General features: G+C 33.9%; 1 protein-coding gene across 3 annotated transcripts in view; it reads right to left on the reverse strand.

The window, feature by feature from the left end:
• IL1RAPL2 (interleukin 1 receptor accessory protein like 2) overlaps positions 1 to 12129 on the reverse strand; it is a 1179835-nt gene that overhangs the window by 300434 nt on the left and 867272 nt on the right. The gene's annotated exons all lie outside the window — the stretch shown is intronic.

The raw sequence follows: 12129 nt of genomic DNA on the forward strand, positions 1-12129 counted from the left end.
CAAATTAAAAAATCAGATTGTTGGATTTTTGTTATTGAGTTGTAAGAGTTCCTTATATATTTTTTACATTAATCAGAAATATGGTTTGCAAATATTTTCCCATTCTGTAGGTTCCCTCTTCACTCTATGGATTGTTGCCTTTGCTGTACAAAAACATTTTTAGTTTGTTATGTCCCACTTTTCTATTTTTTTTTTACTTTTGTTGCCTGTCCTTTAGTATCATATCCAAGAAATTATTGCCAAGACCAATGTTATGAAGCTTTTCCCCCATGTTTTCTTGTAGGAGTTTTTGGCCTTACATTTAATTTTTAAATCAATTTTGAGTTGATTTTTGTATAGGGTGTACGGAAAGAGTCTGATTTCGTTTTTTTTGCATGTGGATATCCAGTTTTTCCAACACATTTGTTGAAGAGACAATCCTTTCCCTACTGAGAGGACTGAGCACATTTTTGAGGAGTTTATTTCTGGGTCTCTATTCTGTTCCATTGGTCTACATGTATATTCTCATGCCAGTACAATGCTGTTTTTATTGATTACTCTATCTTTGTAATATGTTTTAAAGTCAGGAAGTAAGAGGCTTCTAGCTTTGTTCTATCTCAAGATTATTTTGGCTATTCAGGGCACTCTGTAGTTGTGTATGAATATTAAAACTGTTTTTTGGGGCACCTGGGTAGTTCAGTTGGTTGAGCTTCATACTCTTGATTTTGGTCATGATCTCAGGATTGTGGGATTGAGCCTTGCATTAGGCTCTGTACTCAGCGTGGAGTCTGCTTGTCCCTCTCCCTTTCCCTTTGCTTCTCTCCCCACCCCCTAAAAATAAATAAATAAAATCTTTTGAAAAATAAAAAAAAAACTGTTTTTTAAATATTTCTGTGAAAAAAGTGCTATTGGAATTTTGTTAGGGATTTTATTGAATCTGTAGATTGCTTTGGGAAGTAGGGACATTTTTAACAATATTAAGTCTTCTGATCCATGAGGTAATTTTCTTCTATTCCTAGTTTGTTCAGTGTTTTTATCATGAAAGAGTGAATGAATATTGTAAAATACCTTTTCTATATCTACTGAGATGATCATGTGCTGTTTATCTTTTATTCTGTTAATATGGTTTATCACATTGATTGATTTCTATATATTAAACCATACTCTCACCCTGGGGATAAATCCCATTTGGTCATGGTGTATGATTCTTTTATTGTGCTGTTGATTTTGGTTTGCTAGTAATTTGTTGAAGAGTATTATATCTATATCCATCATGGATATTGGCTTACAGTTCTGTTTTCTTGTAGTGTCCTTGTCTAGCTTTGTTATCAGGATATGCTGGCCTCATAAAATGAGTTTGGAAGCACTCTTTCCTGTTCAAATTTTTGGAAGAGTTTGAAAGGATTAACATTAATTTTTCTTTAAATCTGTGATAGAATTCTCCAGTGAAGTAATTTACTCCTGGGTTTTTCATTATTGGGAGGTTTTTGGTTACTGCTTTAATCTCCTTACTAGTTATAGGCCTGCTCAGATTTTTTATTTCTTTATAATTCAGTCTTGATAAATTGTATCTTTACAATTTATAATTTCTTCTAGGTTATCCAATTTGTTAGTGTATAATAAGTCATAGTGGTCTCTTATAATTCTTTTTATTTCTGTGGAATCAACTGTAATTTTTCTCTTTCTTTTTTTTAAAATATTTTATTTATTTACTTGAGAGAGAGAAAGAGTGAGAGCACAGAGGGAGAGGGAGAAGCAGACTCCCCACTGAGCAGGGAGCCCAATGCAGGACTCGATCCCAGGACCCCAAGATGATGACCCGAGCCGAAGGCAGATGCCCAACAAATTGAGCCACCCAGGTGCCCCATATTTTCTCTTTCATTTCTAACTTTACTTATTTGAGAATACTATATGTTTTTCTTAGTCTACATAAAATTTGTCAATTTTGCTGATAAAAAACGTCTTAGTTTTGTTGCTTTTTTTTCTATTGTTTTTCTATTCTCTATTTCATTGATTTCCTCTCTAATCTTTGTAATTTCCTTTTTATTCCTGCTAATCTGGCCTTAGTTTGTACTTTTTCTAGTTCTTTAAGCTGTTTGGGTAGGTTGTTTATTTGAAATCTTTTTTCTTTTTAATGTAGGTATTTATTACTATAAACTTCCCTCAGTTCTGCTTTTGATGCATCCTATAAGTTTTTGTATGTTGTATTTTAACTTTTGGTTTTCTTAAGATATTTTCAAATTGCCCTTTTGATTTCTTCTTTGATCCATTGGTTGTTCAAGACTGTGTTATTGGATGTCCACATATTTGTAAAATTTCTAGTTTTCCTTCAGCTATTTGTTTCCAGTTTCATTCCATTGTGGTCAGAAATGATACTTGGTATAATTTCAATTTTCTTACATTTGTTAACACTTGTTTTATGACTTAACATGTGATTTATCCTCATAAAATGTTCCATGTGTGTGCTTCAGAAGAATGTGTATTCTGCTGATGTTGCATGGAATGTGCTGTATATGTCTGTTAGGTATATTCATCTATAGTGTTGTTCAAGTCCTTTATTTCAGATCAACAGAAGTGTTGATCTTCTGTCTGGATGTTCTATCCATTATTGAAAGCGGAGTATTAAAGCCCCCTACCATTGTGTTGCTATCTATTTCTCCCTCCAGTTCTGTCAATGACTGCTTTATATATTTGTGTGTCCTGATGTTTGGTGCACATACACTTTTAGTTGTTATGTGCTCCTGGTGAATTGAGCCTTTTATCCTTATATCCTTATGTAATGTGTTTCTTTGTCTCTTGTGACAGTTTTTTTTTTTTTTTTTTTTTTTTTTTTTACTTGAAGTCTATTTTGTCTGATATATGTATGGTCACCCCTGCTCTCTTACAGCTAACATCTGCATCGAAAATTTTTCTCCATTTTTTGCTTTCCACCTCTGTGTGTCTTTATACCTAAAATGAGTCTCCTAAACAGTGTATAGTTATCTCTTAGGTTTTGGGTTTGTTTTGTTTTGTTTTTAGTTCTTATCTATTAAGCCACTCTATTGTTTTGATTAGAGAGTTTAATTCATTTTGACTTAAAGTAATTACTTGTAGTGTAGACTTAACTACTGCCATTTTGTTAATTATTTTCTATCTGTCTTGTAGCTTCTTTCCCTCTTTTCTTTTGCTACTGTCTTCCTTTGTGTTTCATTGATTTTCTTTTGTAGTGACATGCTTTGAGTCCTCTCTCTTTAATTTTGTGTATCTCCTACAGGTATTTTCTTTGTGGTTACCATGGGGATGACATAAAACATCTTGTAGTTACAACAATCTATTTTAGCTGATAACTACAATTGCATACAAAAACTTTTTATTCCAACTTTGTAACTTTGTATTATTGATGTCACCAATTCCATCCTTCCAAATTGTGGACCATTAACATATTTTATAGTTATATTTATTTTTCTACTTTTGTCTTTTAACTCCTATACCATAATTAAAATGATTTCTACACTACCATTGCAATATTATAGTATTCTGTATTTGTCTATTTAGTAACTTTTATAAGTGAACTTTATATTTCCATAGGTTTTCATGCTGCTGCCTAGTGTCTTTTCATTTTAATTTGAAAAACTTCCTTTACTAATTCTTATAAGGCAGGTCTGATGGTATTTACCTCCCTCAGCTTTTGTTTATCTGGGGAAGTCTTTATTTTTCCTTTATTTTTGAAGGGCAGTTTTGCTGAACCTAGTATCTTCGGTTGGCATGTTTTTCTTTTTCTCCTTTCAACTCTTTAAATATATCATTCCATTTTCTTCTGGCCTGCAGAGTTTCTGCTGAGAAATTCATTTATAGTCTTGTGGGTGCTTCTTTGTGTGCAATGAATCATTTTTCTCTTGCTGCTTTCAAAATTCTTTCTGTGTTTCTGACAATTTGCTTATAGTGTATATTGGTGTGGACTTCTTTGTATTCATCCTAATTGAAATCTTTTGGGCTTTCTGAATCTGGAAGTCCACCACCTTCCCCAGATTTGGGGATTTTTCTCTCATTTCTTCAAATAAACTTTCTGTCCCTTTTTCTCTTTCTTCCCCTTCCGAGACTCCTATAATGTGTATATTGGCCCACCTATTGGTGTTCCCTAGGTCTCAGACTTTCTTCACTCTTCTTCATTCTCTTTTTTTTTTTTTTCCTTTTGCTCCTTTGGGTAATTTCAAATGACTGTCTTGAGTTCACTGATTCTTTCTTTTGCTTGATCAAATCGGCTGTGGAATTTCTATAATAAATTTTTCAATTCAGTTACTGTGTTCTTCAGCTCCAAAATTTTGTGTTGTTTTTCTTTTAATTTTCTACCCCTTTGTAGATATTTTCACTTTGTTCATTAATCATTTCCCTGAGCTCACTGAACATCTCCATGATTGCTAATTTTAGTTTTTTGTCTGGTAATTCACATATCCCCATCTCTATACGTTGTTTTCTGGACTTATTTGTTACTTCAATTGGATCTTTTTTTCCTACTACTTTGTGTGCCTTGAAACTTTGTGTTATTATCCATGCATTGGAAAGCACAGCCACCTCTCCCACTCTTTACAGAAAGGCTTCACATAGGGCGCCTGGGTGGCTCAGTTGGTTAAGCGACTGCCTTCGGCTCAGGTCATGATCCTGGAGTCCCGGGATTGAGTCCCACATCAGGCTCCCTGCTCAGCAGGGAGTCTGCTTCTCCCTCTGACCCTCCTCCCTCTCATACTCTCTGTCTCTCATTGTCTCTCTCGCAAATAAATAAAATCTTAAAAAAAAAAAAAAAAGAAAAAAGAAAGGCTTCACATAGGGAAATACCTTCATTAGTCAACCTGGCTAGAGATTCTGGGGTCCTCTCAAACCTTTTCTGCAGATGCATCTTCCCTAGGCTGTGTAGTTTTCCAATTAGAGAGGGTTGCTGGTTTCTTTTCCAGGGGCTTTTAGTATTTGCTCCCTCCAGTGTCTGTCTGCAATACCGCAGGTTCCCTTGTACTGCTTCAAGGTGCTGAGCTCTCTTGTTTTCTGCGGCCCCTTAGATATCTCAGACATGCTGGTTCCCCATCAGCACTCTAAGTCTGGAGACACAGAAACCAATCCATTTCACAGTTCCCCAAGAAGCCAGAAAATTGGATGTATACTCCACTCTTCTCTTTCCCTTCCAAGGGAGAAGTTGCAAGGTGAGCTTTTCCTACCATTTGCAAGCTGTTCCAGCTTGGAGGAGGAGCTGACATGGTTAAAATACAACAGCTTCTCTTACCCTTTCAGTGAAACTATTCTTGGCTTTGAGCTTGCTTGTGGTACTGTGAATTCTTATCTGAATTTTGGAGTTCTCATAGAGGTTTTTTGAACTGTTTATTGTTGTTAAATAGGTGTTTCTGTAGAGGGACAAGATCTGGTGCTTCCTATTCTACCATCCTGATGATGTTTCTTCTAATATTGTTTATCTCAATCACCTCAGCTAAATTCCAATCTCCCTAGAACCATGTCTGCACCTTAGCCATCTGTGTGTCTCTACTGGACCTTACACAGTTGGTTTTCAATAAATATCTGAGTGACTGGATGAGTCCTATCAACAATCCTAGTTAAGAATAAAGAGGCCCTTCCTAGGGGTGCCTGGGTGGCTCAGTTGTTAAGTGTCTGCTTTCGGCTCAGGTCATGATCCCAGGGTCCTGGGATCAAGCCCCGCATTGGGCTCCCTGCTCGGTGGGAAGCTTGCTTCTCCTTCTCCCACTCCCCCTGCTTGTGTTTCCTCTCTTGCTGTGTCTCTCTCTGTCAAATAAATAAATAAAATCTTAAAAAAAAGAGGCCCTTCCTAAAACTTTCATTAAATGAGAATAAGCATTCCTCTTTACCAAATAAACCAAAGCAGACACTTCTTTCTATCTTCTTTAAGAAAGGCCTACACGTTAGCCAAATCCTAATTCTCATAATTTAATATTTTGAAGATTTAAAATTTTCCTTATGGTTCAAACTTCTACTCATCCTCTTCCCCACTACAACCAATTAAGGATGTAGTTGTAGAGACAGAGATCAGAAACAGAGATTGAGAAGAAAGAAAATAATTAGTTTGATAACTAGGAGAGCAAACAGAGGATTTTGAAGAAAGAGGAGGTGTCCATTACACATTGAATTGTGTGCCAGACAAGGTGTAGGAAATAATTTTTCAGTGGTGCCAAAGGGTATAAAATGGTCTTGAAAAGAAAGAGGCAATACAGGAAGATGTAGAATTAGGTAATTATAAGAAGATATTTAATTAAACAACTGAGAGGAGTTTTAACAGAATGGTGGGATTGAAGTCAGGTTTCAGTAAGATGAGAACTAAAGGAGGCATAGTAAAACAAATAGTCTATATAAACTTTTTCAAGCAATTGAGTGTGAATAAGAAAAAGAGAAATGAGGTAGTATACCTTGAAGAGGAAGCAGGATAAGGAAAGTATTTTTAATATGTATATTCATTTAGAATGGGGGGAAATTTAATGTATTTATTATGGGACAAAATTGGAAAATGCAGTTTTAAGAAGGGATAATTGAAGGTTAGGAAAACATATGGGAAGGTGTGAAATCAAAAGTAAAGGTAGACAATTTAAATGTGGAAAGAGATAATGGTACTTCTTCTTCCTAGAATAGAGAAAAGGGGAAATGAAAGGATAAAAATTAAGAAATATTTTGAAATGGAATGGAAGAAAACAGGCATTTCATGTTGAATGGCCTTGGTCTGTTTCTTATTTTTTTTTAAGATTTATTTTTTAAAATTTTATTTATTTATTTATTTATTTATTTATTTATGAGAGAGAGAGAGAGATAAAGAAAGAGAGAGACCAGGGGTAGGAGCAGAGGGAGAGATACAAGCAGACTGCACTGAGCACAGAGCCCCACGTGGGGCTTGATCCCAGAACCCTGAGATCATGACCTGAGCCAAAATCAAGAGTTGGATGCTTAACTAAATGACCACCCAGGCGCCCCTTTTTTATTTATTTTAGAGAAAGATAAAGAGAGAGAGAGCACTTGCGTGAGAGGGGCAGAGGGAGAGGGAGAGAGAGAATCTCCAGCAGACTCCCCTCTGATCATGAGGGTCTCTCTTTCTCTCTCTCTCAAATAAATAAATAAAATCTTTAAAATAAATAAATAAATTTAAAAAAGAATTCTTTGCACATCAGAAGAATGTACAAACTAAAATTCTTGGTATCAACAAATAGCACTAGAGAATAAACACAAGCACAGAGTACCGATCTGCAGAGCTTAAGAGCTACTAGTTTAATGTACTAAGTGGTCAGTCATGAGAACATCTGTTGCTAGGTTAATAAGCTAATTACTAGGCTGAGAAAGGAAGTAACAACACAGCTAGAGGTGAGTAGATAGACCATTCCTGCTGTACATTCCTATATATATAAAAGCAGAGCTAAAATAATTCTGGGCTAATAATGGTCAGGCTAATAATTATTTATTCATTACTGATACAGCAGACTCTTCACTATTATGTTCAGTTAAACTGCCTGTGGGTTACAAAGAACATTAATCCCACACATGTCACTAGTTAATAATGGCTCATCCTATTTTACAGAAGTTTAAAGAAATTAATTAAATGGTACCTGAAATAAAAGCTTTGAGTCCTTAAAGAAGTATACTGCATAAATATGATATATCACTATTAAAATTAACCTTTCCTTTTCTGCAATTCTCTTATCCAGAATTAGCATAATTCTATTCCTTTCCAAGGTATGTTCATTTTCCCATAATTGAGGTAAGAGGGTTTTCAAGTTGAGTCTTGACCAACTCCACACATTCACATTCTTTTATTCCTTTGATGACTTATCACCACAATCAGCCTTGAGACACAAAATAGTTGTCATCTCACCAAGTTAAAATCTTATCAAACAGCTTAATTATACGTAAATTAAAATCATCATTATAACAATAGGTGGACCCTCAATATATTTGCAACTAAAGAAATTAAACTATCTGAAGTAGACCCTCAGTGGTCCAGAGTGCTTGTTCTTGAAAACCTGCAAATTTTGCACATGCAAAATTTCGATATAAAGAAGTTCTGCAACTAATGAATCATTGAACATTATATCAAAAACTAATGATGTGCTATACATTGGTTAATTGAATTTAAATTTTAAAAAAATTAAAAAATAAAGAAGTTCCTGGTTTTATGCTGCATCTGTAAACAAAACCAAAGTGTACTTTTTGATATGATGCATACACTATTCATTCAATTTTCAAAATCCAGATACTGGCAAACACTATACTGTTTCTGTCAGAACCGGACTTAGGCCAAGTTTGTCCTCTACTCTTTTTAGAGAGGTTCCTTTCTCACGTAAGAAGTCTTAAAGTGCTCCTAATTGCCAAATGTGTCCTCTCCATCATCCAAAGCCCCAGTTCTTTCCAATTTTCTTTCTCAAGGACTTTGCCCAGAGTGACAATACTTTTGTGAAAATCAAATGTCAACTCTTGTAGGTCTAATGTCACTGCCTTTGATCTTTCACTATTCATTTGTTGCCTGACTTCTGATGGCTTCTCAGCCTTTGACTTTCTCATCTTACTAGAAATCCAAAATTGGTGTGTTCTCTGACCTGACCTATTTGCTCACCACCTTGCTGACACCTCTGCAAGCTCTAAGCTTCTAAGCTTCTAAGCTTCAGGTTGCTACCTTGACTCTACACTATCAGCTCTGATTTTACAAACCTCTGAGATTTTCCTCCAGATCTCTTGCTTGACCCCCATTTTGTGTTGATCCTGATCTACTGTTGCCAACCATAATAATACAGAGATATTTGGAGTAAAGGTGATAAGGGAAGGGGTAAGATTTCTGTTGTTCTCTAAATTACAGCAACACATGTGCCTATTAACAGGAACAGATATTTATATACCATTCCTGATATCTCTAAGTAATTTGTGGAAAGAACTAGTTCTAAAGGAGCAAAAGGTCATCCAAAGTTTAAGCCCTATCTATACAAATAAAGTGTAGAGAATAATTAAGGGAATTATCTAAATGATGCAAAGTCAACCTTCCTCCTCAATTATGAGAACACTTAAAAATGGCTTATGTATGAACTAGCCACATGATACTTCTCTCACTTTTCTACAAGTATGCCATAATATAAAATCCACTTTTATTTGTATAAAATAATATAAGACATTTGAGTTGGAAGGAGTGTCTAAATTATTCTGTTTTTTCCCCCAGTTTGTGTGGGATGTTTAAACATAGAATGTGTAGGTTTATTTTTTCCCTCTTCAGATATTTAAAAAGCATCCACTATCCACTGACTAAAATGGATTAGAAGACAGAACTGCTGAAAAGTACTATAAAGATAATGGCATTGATATCAATACAAACAGAGCACACTGTTGGAGAATAATGTCCTCATTTGACATGTGTTCCTAATAAATTCCAAAAGTAGAGAGTTCCCTAATTTGTTTTTTAGTTTCTAATCTATCCTTCCCATCCTTGAATGACACATGAATTTCTTAATATCTCTTTAGATGCTGGAGTACATGCAGCTTTCTAACCATTTAAATGTACATGCCTCAAGAAACTTTTCTGTATGGCCTTGTACTTCATAGCCAGTTTTCAGGTATGTCTGCAGCTTTTGAATTAGTTTGCCATTTGAAAAAGTGTTTTGGCCTGAGTTACAAATGTAAAAAAAAGTAAAAATAATACTCTCTTGCTTATTTTTTATTTTCCCACTGAATCAATTCACACTCAATATTCTTTTAACTTATTCATATGGAATCACTCACTTTCTGTCCAAAAATCTATTTCAAAAAAAGGGAAGAGAAGTAAGCCCCCAGTGTAAGAAGACTGAGTAAACAACAGTATTAACATTAATGAGTATTATGGGTAAGTGTTAAGAGTGCCAGCTTAGGCCTCACTACTCATAAACTGCTTACTAGCTTGGGTAAGTTATATGACTTCTCTGAGCACAATCTCCTCATTTTAAAAACGGACCATAGACATTTCTTCAACAAAGGCATACAAATGGCAAATAAGCACACAAAAAGATGTTTAGTATCATTAACCATTAGGGAAATGCAAATCAAAACCACAATGAGATACCACTACATACCCATTAGGTTAAATACTATTTTAAAAAAGTGGAAAATAACAAGTGTTGGCAAGGATGTGAAGAGATTGGAATGTTTGTGCATTTCTGCTGGGAATGTAAAATGGTGCAGTTGCTTTAGTAAAAAATCCGGCAGTTCCTCAAAAGGTTAAATATAGAGTGACCATATAACCCAACAATTCTACTCTAGATATATACCCAAAAGTGGTAACATATGTTCACACAAAAATTTATACACTAATGTATATAGCAGCATTATTTATAATAGCTGAAGAGTGGAAACGACCAAAATGTCCTTCAACTGATGAATGGATAAATAAAATGTGATATAGCCATACAATAGAATATTATTTGGCAATAAAAAGGGATGAAGTACTGATACAAGGTATATATCTGAATCTTGAGAACAATATTCTAAGTGTGAGAAGCCAATCACAAAAGAACACATGTTGTATGATTTCATTTATATGAAATGTCCAGAATAGGCAAATCTATAGATACAGAAAACTGATTAGTGGTTGCCTGGAGCTGTAGGTGTGGGTGGAGGTGGAGGACTGGGAAGTGACTGCTAATGGGTATGGAGTTTCTTTTGGGGATGTTGCAACATATTGAAATTGATTGTGGTGATGCTTGCATGACTCTGTGAATGTATCAGAAATCACTGAAATGTATGATTTAAGTTGGTCAGTTGTATGGTATATGAATAATATCTTAATAATGCTTTTTTAAAATGGGACAAATAGTTTCATCTATCTCATAGAGTTATTGGGAAGATTAAATGAGGTAATCCATTAAAATATTTAGTACAGTGTCTAGCATCTTTCAAGCAATCAATAAATGATAGTTTTACTACTACTACTACCAATAATAACTACTAGTAGTAGTAGTAGTATTGAAGCTATTATTAAATAATATTATCAGTATTATAATACTGATATCATATGATTAAATATTATCAGTATTATATTATAATGCTGTATTATAATTGTAATTGATAATATTATTTGAAGTAGTAGAGCTATTATTAAATAATACTAAATATTATTATAACAACTATTACTAGAAGTAGATCTATTATTAATACTAAATATTATTATAACAATAACTATTATTAGTTGAGCTATTGTTAAATAAATATTATTTTATATAGCTAAATATATAATATATTTATTATTATTAAAATGTCTGTATTAGAGTGATAGCTCTTTTGAGGATCTAATATGAGGCCTAGATAATCTTTTTTTTTACACAATGATCCTGCTTAATTAATTTATATATTTTTATTTTATTTTTCAAAATTTATTTAAATTCAATTAATTAACATATGATGTATTATTAATTTCAGAGGTAGAGTTCAGTGATTCATCAGTCTTATATAACACCCAGTGCTTATTACATCATGTGTCGTCCTTAAAGTCCATCACCCCATTCCCCCCACTCCCCTCCTTTAAGGCCTAGATAATCTTACCACACTCGGTATGCTATAATAAAAATAACACAACTTTGGAGTCAAACAAATCAGATCAAAATTTCATTTCTGCCACTTACTAAATATGTAGACTGAAGAAAGTATTTTATCTGTCTGAAGCTGAATTTCCTCATCTGCAAAATACTTCAACAATACCTACTACTTCTTTGGACTCTTATGAGGAATAAATAAAACAGTATATGTACAAATGCATTTTACAGTGCCTAGTACATAGTGAATTTTCAAATAACTTTGTTTCCATTTGTGTAAAATCACAATATTGGTATTAACAAAGTGTGATGAAATACTTTCAAGCTTATATTAAATCTCAATGGGACATAAACTTTGGCAACATCCCAAAACAACAATATATGCAAGAGGTCTGGTCAATAATCATGTTATTCCTAAAATGTTCATAATCAACTTATCACACTACAGACAAATCTTTAGTAAACTATTAAATTTTTCTTTTTATTCTTTTTTTTAATTTTTATTCCTAAGTGTCTCAGAACAAGTACAACTAAGTTATAGAAACTAAGACAAAATAAATAAACCAGTTTCATTCTCAAGCGCTAATATGGCAGCCAACTTGTAGGGAAAAGGTTTTGGCCAGATTTTCCA

This window comes from Phoca vitulina, unplaced genomic scaffold (assembly GCF_004348235.1).
Source record: "Phoca vitulina isolate PV1807 unplaced genomic scaffold, GSC_HSeal_1.0 scaffold103, whole genome shotgun sequence".
NCBI classification, from domain to species: domain Eukaryota; kingdom Metazoa; phylum Chordata; class Mammalia; order Carnivora; family Phocidae; genus Phoca; species Phoca vitulina.